This window comes from Canis lupus, chromosome X, assembly GCF_048164855.1.
Source record: "Canis lupus baileyi chromosome X, mCanLup2.hap1, whole genome shotgun sequence".
In the NCBI taxonomy this organism is placed as follows: domain Eukaryota; kingdom Metazoa; phylum Chordata; class Mammalia; order Carnivora; family Canidae; genus Canis; species Canis lupus.
Genome location: NC_132876.1, coordinates 105,141,469 through 105,166,779, shown reverse-complemented (window position 1 = coordinate 105,166,779; position 25,311 = coordinate 105,141,469). Strand labels below are relative to the sequence as shown.

The 25,311-nt window shown below is 41.9% G+C and overlaps 1 long non-coding RNA gene and 1 other non-coding gene across 2 annotated transcripts in view; one reads left to right on the top strand and one right to left on the bottom strand.

The window, feature by feature from the left end:
• LOC140627752 (uncharacterized) overlaps window positions 1–22,007 on the top strand; it is a 73,111-nt gene extending 51,104 nt beyond the window's left edge. The window contains exons 2-3 of the long non-coding RNA XR_012026353.1: window positions 18,514–18,670; window positions 21,715–22,007. This is a non-coding gene — a long non-coding RNA (uncharacterized lncRNA). The remainder of the gene's footprint in view (window positions 1–18,513; window positions 18,671–21,714) is intronic.
• On the bottom strand, window positions 8,040–8,126 carry LOC140628938 (small nucleolar RNA SNORD35). Its single transcript, XR_012026852.1, has one exon. It is a non-coding gene; the product is annotated as a small nucleolar RNA SNORD35 (small nucleolar RNA).
• Window positions 22,008–25,311: the final 3,304 nt, after the last annotated feature.

Here is a 25,311-nt window from a genome sequence, read left to right as displayed (position 1 = left end):
TGGAATCCTTATATCAGCGCCCCGTTCTAGAGGAACCCAAGCTAAAACATCCTCCTACCTTTATCCATTTTGTGAAAATCTGCTCTCTTCCCTTGTTAAGCAGGTTTCACTTTGCTCTAAATTTTTCATCTTCAAACTCATCACTAAGTTGGAGTGGCTCCTCTATCCAAACAACTTGTTTGATATAGGGGCATCAAGTTTTATTTTATTTTTTTGAAAAGACTTTCTTTATCCATGAGAGACACACAGAGAGAGGCAGAGAGAAGCAGAGACAGGAGCAGGCTCCCTGCTGGGAACCTGATATGGGATTTGATCCCGGGACCCTGGGATCAGGACCTGAGCCGAAGGCAGACGCTTAACCAACTAAGCCACCCAGGTGCCCCTCCTTTTGTGATTCTTAAGGAACTTTGCCAATGCTTTGATAGACTGTCATTTGTTGTATTAGCTATTTGTTCTGGTACCTGAATCATAGATGAACTTTCTCTTGGTAAATGTCTTTTCTGACAGATGATGTGAGTAGGGTTATGTTTTAAATATATTAGAGGAGGGAGATCCCTGGGTGGCTCAGATGGCTCCCTGTGTCTCTGCCTCTCTCTCTCTCTGTGTCTCTCATGAGTAAATGAATAAAATATTATATATATATATATATATATATATATATATATATATATATATATATTAGGGGAGGGATGCCTGGGTGGCTCAGCGGTTGAGTGTCTGCCTTTGGCCCAGGGAGTGATCCTGGAGTTCCCAGAGTTCTGGGATCCAGTCCTGCATTGGGCTCCCTTCGGGGAGCCTGCTTCTCCCTCTGCCTATGTCTCTGCCTCTCTGTGTCTCTCATGAATGAATAAGTAAACTCTTAAATAAGTATATTAGAGGAATTTTTTTTTAGAGATTTTATGTATTTATTCATGAGAGACACAGAGACAGAGGCAAGGGCAGAGGGAGAAGCAGACTCCCTGCAGGGAGCCCATTAGGTACTTGATCCCAGGACTCCAGGATCATGACCTGAGCCAAAGGTAGATAGATGCTCAACCACTGAGCCACCCAGGTGCCCCATATTAGGGGAATTTAGAATTCAAACTAATTTTCTTGTGAGTCCTTTTATAAAACAAACCCGAATCTATGAACTTTCATGTATTTTCTTTCCTTAAAGTGAACTATACCCACCTTGCTTTATTTTTTAAAGATGATGCTCAGCACAATTTAGTTTGTGTTACAGTGTGTTCCCCCAGCCCTTCCTCCAGCAGTTGTTAATCCTTGTGAGTGTTACTTAATGATGGGTAGGTCCCACACTACGGAGATAATGAGATCGTGAGTTTCTGTACCTCTCCTCGGCGCATAGTGAGTGCCTGCTTTGTGTGGGGCACCTTGAAGGAGCCAAAGATGAATAAGACCCAGCATCTATCTGCAAGGAGCTTGGCCTCGGGAAGAGGAACACAGTCCTGTAATCCTTTCTGGTTTTTTTTTTTAAAGATTTTATTTATTTATTCATGATAGACATAGAGAGAGAGAGACAGAGACAGAGACAGAGAAACAGAGAGACAGAGAGACAGAGACACAGGCAGAGGGAGAAGCAGGCTCCATGCAGGAAGCCCGATGTGGGACTCAATCCCAGGACTCCAGGATCACGCCCTGGGCCAAAGGCAGGCGCTGAACCGCTGAGCCACCCAGGGATCCCCCTTTCTGTTTTGTTTTTTTTTTTAAGATTTTATTCATCTATTTGAGAAAGAGAGAGAGAGCATGAGCAGGGCAGAGGGGCAGAGGGGGAGGGAGAAGCAGACTCCCCACTGAACAGGGAACCTGATGCAGGGCTCAATCTCAGGACCCTGAGATCACGACCTGAGCTGAAGGCAGACCCTTAACCTGAGCCACCCTGGCACCCCACAGACCTATAATCCATAAATAATAGCAACCTGGTAAGAAAGTTCTACACAGAGTATTAGGAGACCACAGAGGAGCAAGTCTCTGACTCTCACTAGTAAAGGGTTTTAGAAGTGTGTGTAGGATTTTTTCAGACAGTGCAGATAAAGAAAATAAGAAAATTGGGGTGCCTGGGTGGCTCAATCAGTGAAGTGTCTGCCTTGGACTCAGGTCATGATCTCAGGGCCCTGGGATTGAGCCCTGCATCAGGCTCCCTGCTTAGTGGGGAGTCTGTTTCTCCCTCTGCCTCTGTGATCTTTCTTACTCTCACTCTCTCTCAAATAAATTTAAAAAAAATCTTAAAAAAACAGAAAAGAAGAAAATAAATCAGGGGAGTGTGATAGCAATGGGAAGACGGCAGCATTAGTAGAGCAGATGGGAGAGGCCTCTCTGAAGAGGTGACATTTATTTTTTTAAAGGTTTTATTTATTTATTCATGAGAGACACACACACAGAGAGGCAGAGAGAGAAGCAGGCTCCATGCAGAGAGAAAGAGAGAGGCAGAGACACAGGCAGAGGGAGAAGCAGGCTCTATACAGGGAGCCTGACATGGGACTCGATCCTGGGACTCTGGGATCACACCCTGGGCCAAAGGCAGGTGCTAAACAGCTGAGCCACCCAGGCGTCCCTGAAGAGGTGACATTTAAACTGAGACCTAAATGAGAAGAAAGTTTCAGCCACTCAAGGACCTGGTAGAAGAATGTTTAAGGCAAAGGAACAGCGAGCATTGAGGAGATGGGAGTGATCTCGGCTTGTTCAAGGAACAGCATGGTGGGAGTGACGTGAGTGAAAGGGAGAGGAATAGAGTGCATCTCAGGGAACGGGAGAGGAAAGTGAGGTGGCTCAAATGAAAGCCTAGCATGGCAGCTTTGAGAGCTCCACTGTTGCGGGAGGACATGCATCAGGAGCAGTTCCAAAGCATAAGATTGCATGACTTTGTCAACACTGCCTAGGAGCACTGGAAGTAGAGAAGGCAAATGGCTGGATTGATGTGTGGTTGGAGGTTGCAGAACAAATGTAGCAAATAGTGGGGTAAAGGAGTGGAATGTACTGGGAATGGAGACTTTGTAGCAGGCCAGGATGGATAAGAAAAGAATGGAAAATGGTAGATGAGGGTGTGACAAATGGAGAAAACAGAAGACTCTGGGATTGGAGGTCTCAGAGGCTTAATGGAGCATGTGAGATGGAAACAAGGTAGAGAGAAAGCTAGGAGGACAAAGGGTTTTACTCTGAGGGTGAGGTCTAGGTCCATTGCTGAAGTAAAGTAGAGATAATGGTTGAAGGTAATGATCAGGGAAGTGTGGTGCAAGATGGAGTGTTATTGGATCTCACCAAATCAAAACTTTTGTGCATCAGAGAACATCATCAAGAAAGTGAAAAGAACAGGGCACCTGGCTGGCTCAGTCGGTGGAGTGTATGACTTTTTATCTTGAAGTCATGAGTTTGAGTCCCACGTTGGGTGTAGAGATTACTTAAAAGTAACATCTTTTTTTTTTTTTTAAGTGAAAAGACAATTGACAGGGAGAAAATATTTGCTAATACTTATGTAATAAGGGACTGATATAAAAATGTATAAATAACTCTTACTCCTCAGTAATAAAAAGATAAATAGCCCATTTAAAAATAGGTTAAGAATCTGAATAGATATTTCTCCAAAGACAACATAGGGTCAATAAGCAAATGAAAAGATGCTCAACATCACTAGCCATCGAGGAAATGCAAACCAAAACTACGAGATACTGCTTCACATCTTGTACTACAATGGTTATAATCAAGTAATCAGATAATAAACAAGTGTTGACAAGGATATAGAGAAATGGAAACCCTTATACACTGCTACTGGGACTGTAAGATGGTGCAGCTGCTTTAGAAAACATTTTGGCAGTTTCTTAAAGTGTTAAAATTAGAGTTACCATATGACCCAGCTAATTTCACTCCTAGGTATATAACCAAGAGAAACGAAAGCATATGCCCATACAGAAACTCCTACCCAAAAGTTCATAGGAGCATTCCTCAATAGCGAAAAGTGGCAACAACCCAAATGTCCATCAACTGACAAATGAATAAGCAAAATGTGGTATATCCATACAATACTGCAACTTGGATGACCCTTGAAAATGTTATGCTAGGTGAATGGAGACAGTTGCTACTTTAAATTAGTAATTGCTCAAAGTAGATTAGCGGATGGAAATAAGCATTTTCTTAATGAAACAGAATAGGCTAGATTAGATTGGACTAGATCAGATCTTTATATCCCAGCTCAAGTGCCATTTCCTCAGAAGTCTTCCCAAACTAGGTCAAATCCCCCTCTCTTGGAACCTGTCCTTGATAGCAGTAAGCACAGTTGGAAGTTTGCATTTATTTGCATGATGATTGGATGGACGTTGGAATCCCAGGATGTGAATATAAATGTGCCCTGTCTCCAGCACTTAGCACACAGTTGATGGCACCTAGCAGGTTATTTGTAAGTATCTGTTCAAGGAAGGAAGAAGAGAAACTGGTAAGTGGGGGGTCAAGGTTATAGATGCAAAGAACAGAGTAACCTAGAAGGAAAGAAATAAAATGGGGGATGTAGATGAGGTCTCCAGAATAAAGGTCTCTAAGACATTGTTTTTCAAACTGCAGGTCACAACACATTAGTGAATTGCAAAAATGATATACTAAGTTGTGGGCAGAAGTCTTTAATGAAATAGAATAGGGTAGGATAGAAAATATCAGAGGGGCGCCTGGGTCACTCAGTCGGTTAAGCATCTGACTCTATTTCTGCTCCTGTCATGATCTCAGGGTCCTGAGAGACCTGCCTCGTGCTGGGCATGGAGCCTGCTTAAGATTCTCTCTCTTCCTCTGCCCCTCCCCCTCCCCACCCCCATGCTCTCTTTCTCTAAAAAAAAGAAGAAAAAAGAAAGTATTAGAGAATATAGCATATACCAAGAGTAAAATTTTTCATGAAACTTTTGTTTCAACTATATATATATAATGTATATATATACACATATACATGAATGTATATGTGTGTATAATGTCATAATTCTACCGTATTTCAATTTTTAAAAATTGAAACACTCCTATATCCTCTGGTTCAAACATTCATAACTGTAATTCTTTTCTGAAGTACTGATCATTCTAGTGGATTCAGAATCAAGGACTGTGAATATAAGACCTTTGGTGGTTTGTACTAGCAATAGCATAGCATATTTATTTATTTATTTATTTATATTTTTAAATTTTTTATTTATTTATGATAGTCACACACAGAGAGATAGAGAGGCAGAGACACAGGCAGAGGGAGAAGTAGGCTCCATGCACCGGGAGCCCGACGTGGGACTTGATCCTAGGTCCTCAGGATCGTACCCCGGGCCAAAGGCAGGCGCTAAACCGCTGGTCCACCTAGGGATCCCAGCATAGCATTTTTAAAAAGTCATTTGTTAAGTAGAAATTAAACAACAAAAAAAGAAATTAAACATTAATTTCTCAAGTATAAATTGAACATTAATGGAATTTCTTAAGTACAAACATTAATTTGAGTTTTTAAGAATAAATTAAACAATGGTTGCAATCTCTATTAAGATGTTTTTCAGTCTCTAAAATGTATCAACAATTATGATTATTTCTAATCATTTATGATTAAGAAACCCAGGAAGCCAGCGTTTAGTTACGTAGCAAAATGCATGTCTTTAATTTAATTTCTCTTACCAAAGTTATTTCAAAATGGTTTAATTCTAAGATTTATTTGAATGTGTGCAGCATCAAATGTGCCTAACAATTCTTTCATTTGAGAACTGTGTGTGGCAGGAAGTCCAGGACCTTTGGAACCTTTCTGGTCTGCAAGGAATCCCGGCTTTGTCACTTACTAGCTGTTTGACATTTGACAAGTTGGTATATTGGGATCTTGGCTTCCTTGTCTATTAAACAGAGAAAATAATTTAGGTGGAAATTGCCTTTTGTAGAGGTCAAAATTGGTCAACTATCAGCAATTTCATGTGGCTCAACCTAATGATTATCTTACAGGGTGGTTGTGAGGATCAAACAAGACAATATTTGTTTAATACCTGGCACAATGCCTATTAAATGTTAGTATTCCCTTTGATGAAGGTGAAAAATACTAGTGTCATTGTTTAACTATCTTTTAAATTGGCAGCGTACACACTGGTCCCTTGCACATTATATACTTATTTAATTTGTGTCTTGCCTTGTTGCTGAAAAAATTTAAGGAGACTGGTACCCAGTCGGTACTAGATAAATATTTGGATACTAGTGAATTAATGTTTTCATTTAGTTTTGCTTCCTTGGTCATTTTTGAGTCATCACTTGGTACTTTACTAGAATCTGATGAAATGTTAAAGAGCCCAGTTTGGACTGTTCTTTTCCAAGAGTTTGTAACCAAGTCTTGTTTTGTACTCTAAGACGGGTTGTTCTTTCCTAGGCGCCAGACCCATGCAATGGTGTCTGGTGACTGTTTAACAACAGACTCTCTAGAAGCAAGGGTGTGTGGGTGGTGGTGAACCTAATATGTAGTATTGGCCAGTTTCCATGCAAATACTTACATCACTACTGATTTCAGGCTAGTAACTTGACATCACTCGGTGCACAGCTGGGAAGAGGTGAATGCAGCGAGCTCTTCTGAGCTAGAACCAAGATGCTCCAACCCCACCACTGGCCCCAAAACACATGAAACCCAACCTGAGGGCAGTGCTCTGCAGACTGGAACTCATAGTGGGTGTAGGATTTTTTATTTATATTTATGCCGCTAATAAAGAATTTTCACAGTTACCGAGTTTCTTTTGGAAAGCACAACTAAACAGGATAACTGCAAAAGTAGAACAAAACAGTAATTACAATATTTATCATTACCCTACATCTGTATGACACCTTCTCATTAAATTGCTTTTCTTGATGAGACAACCTGCAGGGTTTTGCTCTTCTTTTTTCCTTTAGTCAACCTATTAATGACTAGACTACTAAGTAAGTATCCTCCCCAAAAATGCTATGTAGTTTTATTTATTGACTCTCTTGGTGATCTAACTGGCTCAGATCTTGGGAAACTCGTTTTTGGTGGGATTGTAAAATTCAACTTCAATTTTTTTTTTTAATGTGAGGGGGTATGAATCATAGTTGAGGGAATTGCTGAGGATATGGGTCAATTTTTGAGTGATGTATTTTAAGATTTTAAAAATGCTTCTGCAAATAAAATATTTTACTGTAAATCAGGTATACTAAATAGGAGATGGTAATGTCCCGAGGTAGGAGTGGACTTAAGAAATCAATAGTGGCATTTTGTTGTCACAATGATTGGGGAGCACTATTGACATTTAAAGGCTGGGGTCAGAGATGCTAGAACTGGAAATCACCCCCTGTTCTGAATGACCTTCAGATATCCTGCTGAACCATCATGTAGGTAAAAATAAGCCTCTAATTTTCTAGGAATGCAGGCACAGTATAAATTGAAGGATGCTTGCCTTTAGTATTGCTTAGAACTTTTCCAGTGTTGTTCACCATGCTGGGAAGTCATAACACCATGGGCAGTACTGATCTTGTCCTTCAAGTTGCCACTAAAGCATACCTGTGTCAGTCTTGGCCTTGAGCTGTCACTCACACCGATGCTATGATAGTGTAAGCATTTGGCTACTTTATTTTGTCTTCTAGGATTGCCATGTCTGAGAGTTTAATTTTGAGGTGTTTGTTATTTTATTATACATTACTTTCTTTCTTTTTTTTTTTTTCTTTTTTTTTTTCATTACTTTCTTTCTATTTGTCCTTTTCTGCCAGGGTATTATGTTGATTTTTTTTTACAATTATGCATAGGGGTATGTGGTATTCCCTATGGGTTTTATTTCAGGTTAGTGCAGGAGGACTCCTGAATATATGTTATTAAAGGAATCATTGGGTCTGAGACCCAATAAGTAATCTAAATAACTAATCCTTAGCATAATATGACAATACCATCTTTGTTTCCAAGGTCCCCAGCATATCTGCCTGCCATCTGACATCAAAGAGTGGTGCATCATATTTCCTTGGCCTCAAGACTATAAGTAGATTGTTGAACTCTTGCCCCAGTCACTACCATTTGTGGCCTAAAATAACAATTGTATCCATTTTCTTTCTTCTTCTTTTTTCCCTTCCTGGCATCAGCTGAGCCATTGGTGTTACCGCTGCTGCCCACAGTGTCATCCACAGACTATCATGAGGAAAAACCATCATCTGCTGAATTTTATCCATTTTCTTGATCGGCACTTACAGTGTTGTTATTTGTTCATTAGAACATCTGGTGCCATCGTGGAAAAGAACATAGTGAAAAAGTCTAGTGGATCACATATTATGGCAGTTGTAAAATGAGGCGAACCTCAATTTCCTTGAGTTTTGAATTTGTCCCTGAGGAATTTGGAGGCCGGCATTAGCAAGCACACCTGCTTTGTCTCCTGCCATACATAGTAGCAATAAACACCCTGGAAAGAAAATAAGCACATAGTGCTGTGCACACAATAACAAAAATATATACTTTGAGCTGGATTCAAATATGAACCTACAGGTCATGTTGTCAACACAGTGAAAAAGAAAAAAAAAAGCATCATCAGTGAATAAACCTGTAATGAGTATGCAGGGCTAACCTTTGGCAAGATTGCAAAGCAGCTGGTGTTTGTTTCCAGCACTTGTCTCTTCTTTCTCAGGTGCCCTTCCCTTCCCTTGGCATCTCCCCGGCCGGTGTCCACATGGAATCAGCATGCAATTTTGAGCTACTTCTGCTATATGCCAGGCAATGCGTTGCAATGCGTTAGGCACGACCAAATCCTTGTCTGATTTTGAGGAGTCTCCCTCTCAGAAGGAAAGGGGGTTGGCACACTTTCTTTCTTACTAACTCTAGGATCTTTTTAGAACAGACAGGCTCTTTCTGATGATCAGAAGAGTGGTTTTCCTGGACAGGCTGAAGTGACTGAGAAGGGGCAGGAGGGCTTCTGGGGGAGCTGGTAATATTGTGTTTCTTTTTTCTTTTTCTTTCTTTCTTTTTTTTTTACTGTGATAAAACATTACACATCATAAAATTTACCACCTTAACTGTTTCTTAGCGTGTAGTTCAGTGGTGTTAAGTGTGTTCACCTTGTTGTGAAATAGGTTTCCAGAACTTTTTCATCTTGTAAAACTGAAACTCTGTGCCCATTAAACAATAACTCATTTTTCCTGTTCCCAGTCCCTGGTAGCCACCATTCTGCTTTTTATTTCTATAATTATGGCTACTCTAGATACCTTACATGGGTGGAATCCTACAGTATTTACCCTTTGGTGACTGGTTTATATCATATAGTATGATGTTCATCCATATTGTAGCATGTGACAGGATTTCCCTCTTAAAGTTGTATTTTTTTTTTTAATCTGAGTAGTTTTACTTTGGGAAAATTCACCCAGCTGTGCATTTACTAACTGGGCACACTCCTGTATGCATGTTATACTCCCAAAAAGGGCTTTAAAAATTAGATGGAGATAAAAATTTAAAAATCATTGCTACCATTTCTACTAAGCTATGAGTAACTTCTGTTAATGTTTCCCAGGGGTGTTTTAGAAGTACCAGTTAGAGAAGGCAATGCTTAACTCAAAGGGGGTACTTTGGAGAGTACGTCAGGAGAGATGGCTTGGGGCACCTGGGGGTCTCAGTAGGAGAAGCCTCTGCCTTTGGCTCAGGTCATGATCCGAGGTTTCTGGGATCGAGCCCCATGGTGGGTTCCCTGCTCAGCGGGGAATCTACTTCTCCCTCTGCACCCCCCTCGTGCTCTCTCTTTCTCTCAATAAATAAATAAAATCTTTTTTATTAAGAAGAGATGAGGGACGCCTGGGTGGCTCGGTGGTTTAGCGCCTGCCTTCAGCCCAGGGCGTGATCCTGGGATCAAGTCCCATATCGGGCTCCCTCCATGGGGCCTGATTCTCCTTCTGCCTGCGTCTCTGCCTCTCTCTCTCTGTCATGAATAAATAAATAAAATCTTATAAAAAAAGAAGAGATGGTTTCACACACGCCCTATTGAAATTTCACCTGATGTATGGCTCTGAGCCCCTTTATACAGAAGGCTGCTGCTGCTCATCACAATCCAAAATCACTAAAAATTAATGCCCTGCCACCACCAAACAAGAGCAGAAGGAAAAGGGGAAAAAACTGTCTTTAAGAAGTGCAATGGAATTGGGGAGAAAGCCCAATTTTAGAAAATTTTAGGAGAAAGAACAAAACCGTGTTGGGAGAATAAAATCAGGGTTGCCAGATTTAGAAAAACAAAAAGCCACACAGACAAATAATCTATACAGGACAGCCAGGGAAACTTGAATTGCAGATCATCAACAAATAGGTTTTTAAAGTAGAACTATGCTCCGGGGCAGCCCGGGTGGCTCAGCGGTTTAGCGCCGCCTTCAGCCCAGTGCATGATCCTGGAGACCTGGGATCGAGTCCCACATTGGGCTCCCTGCATGGAGCCTGCTTCTCCCTCCGCCTGTGTCTCTGCCTCTCTCTCTCTCTCTCTCTCTCTCTCTCTCTCTGTGTCCTTCATGAATAAATAAATAGAATCTTTAAAAAAATAAAAATTAAAAAAATAAAATAGAACTATGTTCCATATAGTACATAGGACATTCTTGTACTAAAAATATATTTGTTGTTTATCTGAGATTCAACTTCCCTGGGGCACCCTGTATTTTACCTGGCAACCCTAGATGCAAGGGAAGGAAGAGGGAGATAAAATCACAGGGGACACAAAAAATGTCTTTTCACTGCAAGCAACCAGCTCAAAGCCAGATTCTCTGACAAGTACTTACCACCAGAAAATGTTCTCTGTCCTAAATGAGGGAAAGAACTTTCCACAAGGTATTGGTTTGATTTTGCAGTGAAGAAAGGATTAGACTTTTCTTGAGTGTCTTGCTAGGGGTCCAGAGTTTAATACAAATCTTGTCACATTTGCTATTTCCCAGAGAGCTGAATGACAGAATAGGATAACCTAGGATGATGGTGTGTGGGGCCATAGGTAGGAAGGGCAAGGTACTTCCTCTGAAAGACCCAGTGCCTGGTAGTGACTTATCTTGTCAGTTTTCATCTGAAGAAATTTTGATGGGTATAAATAGGGGTTGCCATTAAATGTACTGCATCAGTACTTGCGGGGGGCGGAAAACAAATTCCTGAACACTCTGCCCTCCCTATTCATCAAAGCAAAATAGCCCAAGATTCGCTCAAGGTGAATGAGGGCAGTTGTTCTGGAAGAGTTGGCCTTGTCACACAATTTCTGATTTGCTTTGAAGCCCTTCAGTTAAACCCTCCTAATTCTGAGTCAATGGAAGGGATAATCAGGCTTGATCAATGAAAGTTCTCAGGCTCATTGTTTAAAAGAAATAATTTTTAAAATTGTAAGTATTTAATAAGGATTAAATAATCAACAAGATGACTCTAAACTGAAGTTTTGCAAGGCCCATTTTAATGACTTGTTTTTAAATCAGAAGTATAGTTGCATGTAGTTAAAGGCAAATGTCCTTTAAACAGTTTGTTACTAGACATAGGTAAACTTGATGTTTTGTGATCTTTTTTATACCATTAATTGCTTTGTAAGCTTTTCTTTCATAGTGTTTGAAGTAAACTTTGGCCTAGCTCAGGTCGAATTATCACAAAACTTTAAAACAGTGAAGACTGAATTTATTACTTGGAAGCTGTATCTGTGACTGTTATCAACTGGATATGTAGAATCTTGGTTGATACTTTTTATGGCTTTATGAAACTGTCAATAGCCCTGGCACGTATGTATGTCCTTGGACAGTTTCCTTAGGTGTCTACAGCTCAGCGTCCTCATCTACAAAATGAGGGGGTGGACCAGATGATCTCTAGCCTCCAAGCTCTAAAACATCATGACTAGTTGATCACTCAAAGTGTGTCCATTTCAGGGATCAGTGACTTAGAACAACTTACCTAGACTTTCCTTGGTAGTGATGTTTATGATTTTAACAAATAAAGGTAAGAAGAGTATAGAAAAAGTGTTTTCAATTGCTTCTTGTCCCCTTGGAAATCTTTCATGGACAAATAATCAGAAGTTGGGGGGAAAACCAGAATACTCAGAAAGCAATAATGTCTAGAAGAGACCACGGATTGAAGAACTGAGATGATTACTGCAAGGGGAGTAGATGCCATGAGAGAAAAACATGCCTGTCTTTGCTTCCTCAAAACACCAGATTGAGCCTGCTGGGAACAAGAGATTCACTCCTCGTTAGGACACTGAGTGCTGCCAGAAGCAACATCTTCTGTTTGATTCCCGTAACAGTCAGGAAAAGCATGTAATGGAAGCTGTAGCACAAGACAAGACTATGCCTGGGGCCGAGTGTTTCCACCCACCCCAACTCTGAGGTGAACAGTCTGTAGGTAGCACCTTGAGGATCAGGCTCTCTCATCTCCAGAGTCTCCATACTCATTAAGTCAAGTATTTAAGATGCAAATTATTTGGATCATGAAACTTCTTGCTTCCACACTCATTGCCAAATATTTGTGCACTTTCTGAACATTGTTGTACAAATTATAAATGTATCTAAAAATGTTCAACCATAGCTTCTTGCTAAGACTCTCCCACGTGAGACAGCTTGTGACCAGCCCCTCAGCCAGCTTCTTGAGAAAGCAGACAGCTTGGAAAGGAAACTTGCAGCTGGGAGGGTAGACTCTGGCATTAAACAAGGCAAGGTCACTTCACCTGCTTTACCAGCTTCATTCCTTCCCTGCACCATGGCTCTGCCTTCCTCACCAGGGGGACAGAAATCTGGAAGGATATTCTAAGTGCCCCTGAGGACTGTGTATATGTGGACACTATAGAGTACATGTGCATACTCGAGGACAGACTAATCAAAGTTAATTTACAAGGGGATCTAGGAGAAAGAGAGTTGTAATGTGGTCAGTATCGTGATATGTATACGGTGTATATGGTGTGTGATATTTTGTAGCAAAGTTCAGAATTTGTTCCAGAAAACTTGGCAGAAATTTTACCCTCTAAGGCATAGGAGGTGTGGGAAGCTGAAGAATGCCCTCCTCCAAAGCTGTCCACCTATTTATCCCCAGAATCTGTGAATATGTTACTTTACATGGTTAAAGGGACTTTGCAGATATGAGCTGCAAAGCTAAGGGTCTTGAGACAGGGAGATGATTCTGGATAATCTGGATGGGCCCAATGTCATTACAAAGGTTCTTATAGGAGGGAAGCCTCTAGAAGGCAGAAAATGTACAGACATAGATTCTCCTTTGGAGCTTCCAGAAAGAATGCAGCCCTGCTGACTCCTTGATTTTAGGACTGCTGACCTCCAGAACTGTAAGAGAATACATTTTGTGCTGTTTTAAGCCACTAAGTTTATGGCAATTTGTTATAGCAGCAATAGGAAAGTAATGTAGGAGGATTCAACAGGGTGTTTTCAATTCAGCAAGAATGGTTTGGGGAGAATGTAGGGGTAATGGCAGGTAGGAATGTTCAGAAAGTCAGTTACTATACAGGGGTTTCTTGGGAGCCTGCTGTCAGCTAGGAACTGAGACCTCAGTTGTTGACAAATAGACATGGGCTCTGCCAATATGGAACTGAGGAAGACTGGCATTAAACCAAAAATTGCTATTAATTAACTTCAAGTATGCAGTGTGCTATGAAGTACTTCACAGTGCTCTGAGAATGATTAAAAGGAGATCTACTCCTTCTGGATGGTCAGAGGTTTTCCTGAGGATGTGATGTTTAAGGCAGACTCTAGGATGAGCAGGAGTTAGCTGTCTCAGGTCAGTGGGGGCAGAAGGGGCCTTCCAGACAGACAGAAAAGCTTTTCCAAGAGCTGTAGGCAGGCAAAGTGCTGTGTTTTAAGAAGTTAAAGTAAATCCAGTATCATTGGTGCCAACAGAACAAGAGCTAGTGATGTGCAAGAGGAGATGGATGACTAGGGCCTAGGTTAGGCAGGGCCTTCCAGGCTATTGAAGGACAGTGGTATGTCCACATTTATACTTTCAAAGATCACTTAGGCTATAGTAGATGAAAGAATGGATTGGGGGGCAAGAGAAGATACCAATAGACAAGCTATGAGGACACTGCAACAGCCCAGGTGAGAAGTAATGGTAGCCCTGGCCAGGATGGTGGCAGCTGGGATAAAGAGAAACAGAAGGGTTCAAGAGATAAATATATAGGACAGAGAATCAAAGGCTTAATGATTGAGGGAGTGTGAGAGGTGACAGAGAGGGAAATGTTAAGGATGATGGCCAGAGGGACATCTGGGTGGCTCAGTGGTTGAGCATCTGCCTCCGGCTCAGGGTGTGATCCCAGAGTCCCAGGATCAAGTCCGACATCAGGCTCCTTGCACAAAGCCTGCTTCTCCTCCCTCTGCCTATGTCTCTGCTTCTCTCTGTGTGTCTCTCATGAATAAATAAAATCTTTTTTTTTTTTTTTTTTTTTAAAAAAAGGATGATGCTTAGGGCAGCCCGGGTGGCTCAGCACTTTAGTGCCACCTGCGGCCCAGGGCCTGATCTTGGAGACCTGGGATCGAGTCCCACGTCGGGCTCCCTGCATGGAGCCTGCTTCTCCCTCTGCCTGTGTCTCTGTCTCTGTCTGTCTGTCTGCCTGTCTCTCTCTGTCTCATGAATAAATAAATAAAATATTTAAAAAAGTAAAAAATAAAAAGGATGATGCCTAGATTTATAGATTAAGCAACCCTGTCAACAGAACTTCCATTTTCCAAAGAAGGGAACAATGCTGGAAGAGAAGAATTTTGGTGGGAAGATGGTGAGTATGACTTTGGCCATCTATAACTTGAAGGGGTCACTGAGGCATTCAGGTGGAAATGTCAAGTAGGCATTTGCACACGCAGGGGCAGGAGATTTAAATGAGGAGTCAGAATTTCAAAGGTAAGAGAAGCCCTCGTGATAGTGGAGGTTGCCTAGGAAGGGAGAAGCTGGTAAGAGGAGGGCGTAGGAATCTCAAAGGAAGCAGAGGAGCAGAGGTCAGAGGAAAAGACCTGGGAGTGACTAGAAAACCAAGAGAAAAACAAGGAGGGTGTAGAGCTACTGAACTGAAAGGAAAAGAGAGTTTTTCAAAAAAGAGGGAGTGGCTGGAAGGTCGAGAAAAATAAGGACTAGAAAGTATTCCTTGGAAATGAAGATCATTGGTGACCTCAGCATGAATTGGGTGTGATGGAGGAAAGGGGACAGAACCTAGGAACTGTCATCTCTTCTAAGTGCTTCTGGCAGATGCTAGTGAGAACAACGTCTTCAGGAAAAGATAGGAACTAGTGAGACGTCCGGAGGCAAACTGTTGCTGGGGGTGGCTGAATTATGTGCACCACTGCCACCACCACTGTGCATGTGCACCAGTACCTTGCCTGCTCAGAAAAACACATGTAGGTGATGGACAGGACTCCAGACTGCTAGGGCCTTAACCACAACTTGTTCACCTGTCCCCTTTGGCCAGAGTCACCCCATCACTCCCTCTTTCTCTTAGCTCTCTGGTCTTTGCTTGTAGCCTTTTGTGTCTTCATTCTTGGTTATTCTGAGACTGGACCCATGAACTCACTGCTCTCATTCTTTCTTCCTTTCGTTCTCCTGGCGTTGGAGAGATTTTGTGTCTCCAGGGAGTCTGAATGAATTGACATTTCAGAGCAATTGTTTTTCATCCAGTGTGTATGTAGTGATTCTTTGTGGAACATGGCCAGTCCTATGAGCAGACAAAGAAAAATAGCATATTAGGTAAGTGACTTCATGGAGAAGTGTGAGGGGAGGATACCAGTCCCCTCCTTTGTGAGAAGGCAGGAAGGCTATTGGAAGAGCCAAAGAGTTGATCCGGGTTGAGGGTTCAAAAAATAGTAAGAGAAAATGTTCCTCTATTTTTTTTTATTGTCTACTGAAATCCAGCTTACATGTAATTCATATGGAATTCCTTGACCGTGACTATGAGGTGCATAGAGGAGTCCAACCTCCTCCACTTTTATGAGGCAACAGAGCATAACAATGGGAACAGGTGTTCCTTGGGTTATGCTGCCAAATAAAACTGAGTACTCAAGACCAAAGTGACTTTGCTCTGAAACCAGAGCAACAACAGGAATCCTGAGAAGGAAGACACACACACACACACACACACACACACACACACACACACACACACACTCTCTGAAAGAATGAGGCCATTTTGAGAGAAAGGAATAAAAGAAGAAAAGGGTTATATCAGGAGAAACAAAATACAGCTCTGACTCATGCAGTAAGCTTGAATGATGAAAAAAATAATTGGAGAATAATATCAGAGTTCTGAACTTGGCTTTGAACATGAATATAGCTTTTACTTGTACATTTGGGGGCAGTTATTCCCCTCCTTCACTGTTTCCTTCATCCTTCAGGTTAGGAAATTATTCCCTTGAGTGAAACAAAATTATATTCTCTTGTTTTCTGGGAAAGTGCGTGTGCTAACTCTTCCTTCAGGATCCGTTGAATAAGTTAGTAGCTGATGAAAGAAAGCAGCAGGTGACTACATTGGCATTGATAAATAATTGAGTATTGTAGTTAGGGTTCTTCTCAGAGACTCATGATCTTTTTTTTTCTAGAGATCAGCTGAAGTCCAGCCCTCTCACTTTACATATGAGGAACGGGGTGTGAAAGGATGAAGCAGTTTTCCCAAATCCACAGAGCTACCAAGCAGCAGATCTGGTCCTAAAACTTCGGGATCAGGTGTCTACTGGGCTATGCTGTCCTACTCAAATGTATTAAAACAGCCGCAGCACCCATAAGTGAAAGCTTTCTCGGTTCAGGAGGGTATCATCTCCAGTTCTCACAACAAATCTTTAAAGGAGGCTTTATCACTCCTGTTTCCTGGGTCAGAAAACCAAAGCTCAGAGAGGTTAGCTAACTCACCTAAGACCACACTGTCAGTAGAACTGTCTAATCTTGCCGCATGACCAAGTGTGGATTACCAGTACCTAGGGCTGATCCTTCACCTCAGTGGGGACAGGTGATAGCTGGTCTGGTGTCACAAGGAATGCCCAAAGGGCCACACAACCAAAATTATTGACCCAGTTCCTTGGCTATGGTGCTTAAAGGTTGAACTTCGAGTCACTGCTAGGAAGGAACAGAGTCTTGAGGGAATGGGACGCTGAGGAGTTATGTTTTCTTGGGAAAGGAAACTATGTGGAGCGGGATGCCTGGGTGGCTCAGCAGTTGAGCACCTGCCTTTGCCCTAGGGAGTGATCCCAGAGTCCTGGGATCGAGTCCCACATCGGGTCCCTGCAAGGAGCCTGCTTCTCCCTTTGCTTATGTCTCTGCCTCTCTCTGTGCCTCTCATGAATAAATAAATAAAATCTTAAAAAAAAGAAGCTATGTGGAGCAAAGGGGAACTTTTCAGGCTGAGTAGGATGATACTTGTCAAGTGGAGACAGGGGAGGGGAAGGGTTCTCTGGAGAGAGAACAGATATTGCCCAGCTCTGAAAGGTATTTGGAATGAGGCTGTATCTTTGAGTCCCTAATTGGGCTGGAGTATTTATGGAACTTTTTTTTAAAAAATATTTTATTTATTTATTCATGAGAGACAGAGAGAGGCATAGACATAGGCAGAGGGAGAAGTAGGCTCTCTGCAGGAGCCCGATGTGGGACTCGATCCCGGACCCCAGGATCACGCTCTGGGTCAAAGGCAGACGCTCAACCGCTGAGCCACCTAGGTGTCCCTATTTATGGAACTTGATAGCATGCATTTATAGAACCTGATGGATATGCTGTGACTGTACTATTTTCAAAGAGGGTCCATCATTATATAGAACTGAATTGATTGTAATCCTGGGCTGCAAATACAGAGGTTCATGCACGGCTCTCTCTTTACATAAATACATAAATAGGAACACTCATGAATCCAACATCCAAACCAAAACTAGAGCAGTCAATGAAGCTGTTTGACAATACCAGGTTTTGAAAAGGAGGATATAGGTTGATGGAACATCTTATTCATCCCTAGGAGTATAAATTAGTTGAATCAATTTGCATTGTTTTGTAGTGTTAAAGATTCTCTTGGAATCTGTAAACCCGTCCAAAAAAAAAAAAAAATTCACAGCAGCACTGTTTATTTGTAAATCATGGAGCTAAGTAGTGAATTTATCTTCCTGTTACATTTGAAAGTATCAACAAATACAGGAATCTTCCTTTTTTGAGTGGGGAAAGGCTAGCTCTTCTAACGGCACCTGCTCACAACCTCCTTCCATGTTACTGTTAGACAAAAAAGAAAGGCAATTCTTTATCACTTGTCACTAGTCATGTGTTTGTTGAATTGGCATCTCGGACTAGGGAGGTATAGTCATATTTTTAAATGAGGCTTGTCTGTGCAAAGCAATTTGAGTTTTATTTTTTTAATTTTTTGCTGTAACTTATTTTTTAAATTATATATATATGTATATATATATTGAAGTTCAATTTGCCAACATATAGTATAACACCCAGTGCTCATTCTGTCAAGTGCCCTCCTCAGTGCCTGTCACCTAGTCACCCCATCCCCCCACCTGCCTCCCCTTCCACTTCCCTTGTTCATTTCCTAGAGTTAGGAGTCAATTTGAGTTTTAGAGAACTCATCTGCTTGCATTTGTTTGGCATTGCTTCCTCTTCTTGTATAGGTCTTCAAGTCATGGCAGAGACAAAAGCTTTGGCAACTGAATAACACCCTGAACAATAATCCACTGTTGGGTTTCCTGGCTCTATCATACATCAGTGGACAGTCATGGGCAAGTTCCTGAACTTCTCCGAGCCTCAGGCTTTCTTATCTCTAAGTGGGTAAGTTCATGTGTGCCTTGGGGGACTGCTATAAGGATTAAAGGAAGGAACTGCACGTAACTAGCTAGGGAACAGAGAAGCCCAGCAGCAAATTTTAGTTACCATTTCTTTCTTTTTTAAAAAGATTTTATTTATTTATTCATAAGAAACACACAGAGAGAGGCAGAGACATAGGCAGAGGGAGAAGCAGGCTCTCTGTGGGGAGCCTGATGCAGTACTCTATCCCAGAACCCCCGAGATCACACGACCTGAGCCAAAGGCAGACGCTCAACCACTGAGCCACCCAGGTGTTCCACAAACGTTAGGTACCTTTTCTATAGAAACAGGAGGATAGGGCAGCCTGAGTGGCTCAGTGGTTTAGTACCGCCTTTGGCCCAGGGCGTGATCCTGGGGACCCAAGATCAAGTCCCACATTGGGCTCCCTGCATGGAGCTTGCTTCTCCTTCTGCCTGTGTCTCTGCCTCTCTCTCTCTCTGTGACTCTCATGAATAAAATAAATAAAATCTTAAAAAAAAAAAGAAACAGGAGGATAAGGGACACCCTGCAATATATCTAGCACAGCACTTATCTCATTGAAATTTAACAGGAGCCCCAAGTGCGAGGCACAGATGTAATTTAACATTTTCTATAAGCCACACTTAAAAGTGAACAAACAAAAAAACCAAATGAATTTTAATAATATATATGATTTAGCCAGTTTAACTGATACATCTAACATGCTATTTCAACATGTAATCAATATAAAAATTATTGATGAGATAGTTTGTATTATTTTCCTTTTTCTGGCATACTGAGTTTTCAAAATCCCCTGTGAATTTTACACTTACAACAATCTCGGTTTGGATCTGTACATTTCAAGGACTCAAGAGCTCCATTTGGCTAGTGGTGCTGAATTGGGCATGCAGCTTTAGCCCTTCTAAGGAGATTGATTCTCTTTAGATTTTGAAATCTGGCCTTTTCAATTCTATTCTAGTACACATTCCAAACAGTGGGAGGTGATTGACCCCATTCCTTTTTCTTTTTAATATTGCTAATTTAGAGTTGCCTCATAGATGGGTCACGGGTCAGATTATCCTAGAGCAGGGGCCTCCAATCTTTTTGGGAGAAACGACTGTTTTTTCTTTTCCTCAAAGCTTTTAAACCTCCAGAAAATTAGGATAATTGGAGGGAGGGGAAGGTGAAAACAGTTGGGGCTGACAATAAAACACCTTCTGGAGAAAAGTCCTTCCTGGAAGCTACCCAAGCCTTCTCGATGGAAGGAAGTCTTGGTGACTTCAGAACTGACTCAAGTTGGCTGTTGGGTTCACAATGGGTGGTTGTGATGGTCGGTGCTGGGGGTAGGCTGCACCCCTGCCAACAGCTTGGATGGATGAGGGCTGTACTCAACTTACTGATGTGAGAAACGCCAAGTTTTCCAGATAATAGGTGGCACCTTAGATGTCAGAGTCCACTGCAAATAATGGTTCATGCTCAGTTAATTATGGGCACTAAGTAAATATTAATAGAAACTGATAAGATCATGATTTGGATGAAAACAGAAGAGCAGTAGATTCTGACAGGTTGCTGTATAATTAACTTTCATCTTTTGGGGTAAAGGAGAACTGAATAAGGCCATTCAGTTCAGTTACCTAGTCTGGCATCATATTTTTGGATCATATTCCCACCCAGAAACTCCCAGGGATATCCTAAATGTCAACCTAACCATGGTAATCACTCAAAACACTCTGTAGTAGTTCTTATTGGCATTTTGCTGATTCCTTCCAGACTTTTTCCATGAAGTTTTTGTGATCTCTTCGTAGCTGAGCTCAAATTTAATACATTATTTTGTATCTTGCTTTTACCCACTTAAAATATTTGCATTTTCCATGTTCTCATATAGATTTCACACAACACATTTTTAATGACAGTCTAATGGCCCACTGAGTGCTTGTGCCATAATTTACTTAACCATTTTCCATTACTGTCTTTTCCTTCTGATTATTATAGGATGTAATTTTGTTTCATAACTTGCACACAGGAAACATTACCTTTATTTTTTTTAATAAAATTAAACCTGCATTTGAATTCCTATGTGCATGGTGGGCAACACACCCAAAAGCAGCCATCAATGGGGAACTAGTTGCATGTGTATATGCAGGGTATCTGGACAACGCTTAGTGTGATGGCTCAGATACTTTTGACCCTAAGCAACACAGATCTACTCAACCTGGCCTAAACCATAAAGGAGATGTACTGGCCTGTATAACTGGGGGTTCAGAGGAAGCTTCGGGATTGGTTTGATTTAGTCACCTGAACATCATCAAGGACCCTGTTTCTTCTCATTTCTGCTCTCTACAAAGTCAGCTTCACCCTGGTCACGAGATGGTTGTCAGCTGATGCCACATGCTTGCGTGCATGCACTCAGAGATGGGGAGAAGGTAGAAAGAGAAGAGAGATTCTTCCAGAAACTTCCTCCCAATAGCAAGTATGTTTCTTTCACAGAAGCCTCCAGGAAATACTCCTCCTTTCTTATTGGCCTAAATTGGGTCATGTGCCCATCCCTGAATGAAGAGCTTATGGCCAGTGGCCATAATTTTTAGATTGAGCCATGTATTTCATTACTACAAGGGTGCCTGGGTGACTCAGTCAGTTAAGCATCTGCTTTTGGTCTCAGGGTCCTGGGATCAAGCCCTGCATCAGGCTCCCTCCTCAGTGGGGAGCCTACTTGTCCCTATCCCTCTACTGCTCCCCCTGCTTATACTCACTCATGTTCTCTCTCTCTCTCTCAAATAAATAAATAAAATCATAGACAAACAAACAAACCCAAAACATTACTGCAAAGGAGGCTCTTACCCGCACCCACCCCCAGCACGAATTCACTGCACGGGCAGTAAACAAAAGTGGGTGGTAGTTACCCAGAGAAGGGAGAATGCATTTATAGAGATTACCAAAATGTCTCATATCTTCCAAATTCTGTTTTCAGTCCTGCTATACAATAACAGCTAATGAACACCCTTAGGCACAGCAGCCCAAAGCCCAGACCTAAAGTCTCCATTGTCTTACAGGTCAGAGAAGATCAGCTACCTCTTTCACCTGCCCCTCCAAGAGGTGCAAGAACAAAACACAGATTTAATTTCTCCATAAATTATCCTGCCACACCATTCCTGTGCTTAAAATCTTTTCTGACCTCTTTTTTTGGGGGAAGAGAAAGACTACCAGTAGTATGATGAAAACCCTCCTTTGTTAGAAACAAAAGGACCAGGATAAATGGAGTTGAAGAGGATTTGCATCATCTAAAGTAGCTTGTCAAAAAAATCATGAATCTGGGCACTTGGAAAAATAGAGCTACTGCTTCAAATCACACACATATTTGATTAAAGATATAAGTTTAATAAAACTTTATTAAGTAAACCTTTCTTCTCTAGTTTACTCATCTTCACACTCTTAACTTCCTACTCTTCAAATCTAAAGGTGGGTTGGTGGATGTTGGACATAATCAAAATTTCCTTCAATAGGTTAATGAGTAAATAAATTGTGCTCCCTCCAGACAATGGAATATATTATTCACACCTAAAAAGAAATGAGCTATCAAGCCACAAAAAGACATGGTTGAACTTTAAGTGCATATTACTAAGTAAAAGAAGCCATTCTGAAAAGGCTATATGATTTCAACTGTATGACATTCGGGGAAAGGTAAAATTATAGAGACAGTAAAAAGATCAACACTTGCCAGGGGTTGGCAGGGAGGGATATATAGGTGGAGCACGCAGAACTTTTAGGGCAGGGATGCCTGGGTGGCTCAGTGGTTGAGCGTGTCTGCTCAGGGTGTGATCCTGGAGTCCTGGGATTGAGTCCTGCATCAGGCTCCCCGCAAAGAGCCTACTTCTCCCTCTGCCTATGTTTCTGCCTCTCTGTGTGTCTCTCATGAATAAATAAATAAAATCTTTAAAAAAGAAAAGAACTTTTGGGGCAGTGATTGGGCCAAACGCATAGAATGTACAGCCCCAGGAGTGAAGGGTAAACTGCGGACTTTGGTTCATAATGATGTGTCGATGTGGGCTCACTGATGGTAGCAAATGTGCCAGTCTGGTGCGGGATGGCGATGGTGGGGGAGGCCGTGTGTGTGTGTGTGTGTGTGTGTGTGTGTGTGTGTGTATAGGGGGGGGTGGGAAAGGCAGAGGGTATGTGGGAACTCCCAGTAGTTTCCACTCAATTCTTCTATGCACCTAAAAATGCTTTAAAAAAATAATAACGTCTGGGGACGCCTGGGTGGCTCAGTGGTTGAGTGCCTGCCTTTGACTCAGGGTGTGATCCCAGATTCCCAGGATCGAGTCCTGCATTGGGCTTCCTGTAGGGAGCCTGCTTCTCCCTCTGCCTATGTCTCTTCCTCTCTCTCTCTCTCTGTGTCTCTCGTGAATAAATAAACAAAATCTTTAAAAAAAAATAAAGTCTGTTTTGGGGCACCTGGGTGGATCAGTTGGTTAAGCATCCAACTCTTGGTTTCAGTTCAGGTCATGTTCTCAGGGTCATGGGTTTGAGCTCCCTGTCAAGCTCCATACTCAGCGGGATATCTGCTGGAGATTCTTTTCCTTTCCCTCTCCCTCTGCCCCTTCTCCCCACTCACATGAGTGCTCTCTCTCTCTCTAATAAATAAATTTTTAAAAATATTTTTTAAAAAATTAAAAATAGGGCAGCCCCTGTGGCTCAGTGGTTTAGCGCCACCTGCAGCCTGGGGTGTGATCCTGGAGAACCCGGATCGAGTCCCAGGTCAGGCTCCCTGCATGGAGCCTGCTCCTCCCTCTGCCTCTCTCTCTCTCTCTCTGTGTGTCTCTATGAATAAATAAATTTAAAAAAAAATTAAAAATAAATAGGAGTGCCTGGGTGGCTCAGCGGTTGAGTGCCTGCCTTCAGCCCAGGGCGTGATCCTGGAGTTCCAGGATCAAGTCCCACATCGGGCTCCTGCATGGAGCCTGTGTCTCTCTCTGCCTATGTCTCTGCCTCTCTCTCTGTGTGTCTCTCATGAATAAATAAATAAAATCTTAAAAAATTAAAAATAAATAATTAAGTCTATTTTAAAGATACAGGCTGATATCAAAGAACATGGAATTGAGAGTCAGGAGACCTGGAGTCAAATTTGGACTGCCATGTACAAGCTGTGTAATCTTAAAATCTTTTAATCTTTCTATTTCTTAGTTCACTCACCTCTAAAATGAAGATATGATTCCTCCATCAAACCTACGTAAAGAGACAAACATAGGTCCTTTCACAGAGCACATAGCAGGTGCTTTTAAAATATGTCAATTGAGAGTAAAGAGAAAAGGAGGAAAACAGGAAGACGGGGAGTTCATAGCCAAGTCAAGTGCTGGTGGAGGCATTTTTTAAAACAAGATCCACCTGCTAGTGATTGATGGTGAGATAATCAGTGGTTATTTTTTCCCCTCATCTATTCCACTTCACTTTGGCTTTTGGTTTTATCAAATTATGATTTAATAAAATGTCCATTATCGCTTGAATTATTCAAAATACTACCCTTTGTTCCCCGTTGAGAGCCGACGGGAAGGAATGTGATTTGGGTAGTTTTGTTGTTCCTATTGTTGGTTTTCATTTATTTAAAAAATATTTGTTGTGGACCTAGTAAGTGGTACTGCTGCTAGACATGGTAGCCAAGCAGTGGATAGGCTAGACTTGGGCTCAGCCATCACAGGTCTTGTGTCTAGGGCGGAAGACAGACATTCATGAAATTCTTTTTTTTTAAAGATTTTATTTATATATTCATAGACACACACAGAGATAGGCAGAGACACAGGGAGAGGGAGAAGCAGGCTCCATGCAGGGAGCCCGATGTGGGACTCGATCCCAGGTCTCCAGGACCACACCCCAGGCTGCAGGCGGCGCCACACCGCTCTGCCACCAGGGCTGCCCCATTCATGAAATTCTAATGGTGTTTTGAGTGTTACAGTGAGAAGTACAGAGAATCAAGAAACAGTACAGCAGGGGGAACAAACTGCCTTCCTGGTCAGGGAAGACCTCCTTTGTCTTCTAAGTGCTGCTGCTGCTGCTGAGTTCTGAGGCATTAGCCGGAAGGAACAGGGAGCTGGGTAGGAGTGCTGCATAGGGTAGGAGGGCAGTTCCAGCACTTGAGCATGAGTCAGAATCACCTGCGAGGCATGCAGATGAGTTAACTATTACTGCATAACATAGATCCAGAAAGTAAGCAGCTGGAAACAACAAACATTTATTACAGCAAACTGTGAGAATTTCTGTGGGTCAGAAGTCCAGGAGCCACTTAGCTGAGTGGTTGTGGCTCAGAGCCTCTTACCAGGTTACAAGTCCAAGTGCGGGGGGCGGGCGGGGGGAAGCATCTGCTCTCAGGCTCACTCCTGTGGGCTTCTCCACAGGGCTGCCTCGCAGCAGGGCAGGGGGCTTCTGAGAGAGAGACAGAGAGGAAGGGAGAGAGAGAAACCCCAAGAAGGAAGTCAGTCTTTTTTTTTTATGTTCACTTTATTATTTTTTTGTAATACATGTTCTTTAAATGTTCAGTAGTTATTCTATGGTTATAAAATATTTTTATTGATATCTTATATATTTTCTTTGAATATACTTTATTTTACATTTTGTAACCAAAAGGTACTGCTTTCTCCTACCGAGATATAATTGACATA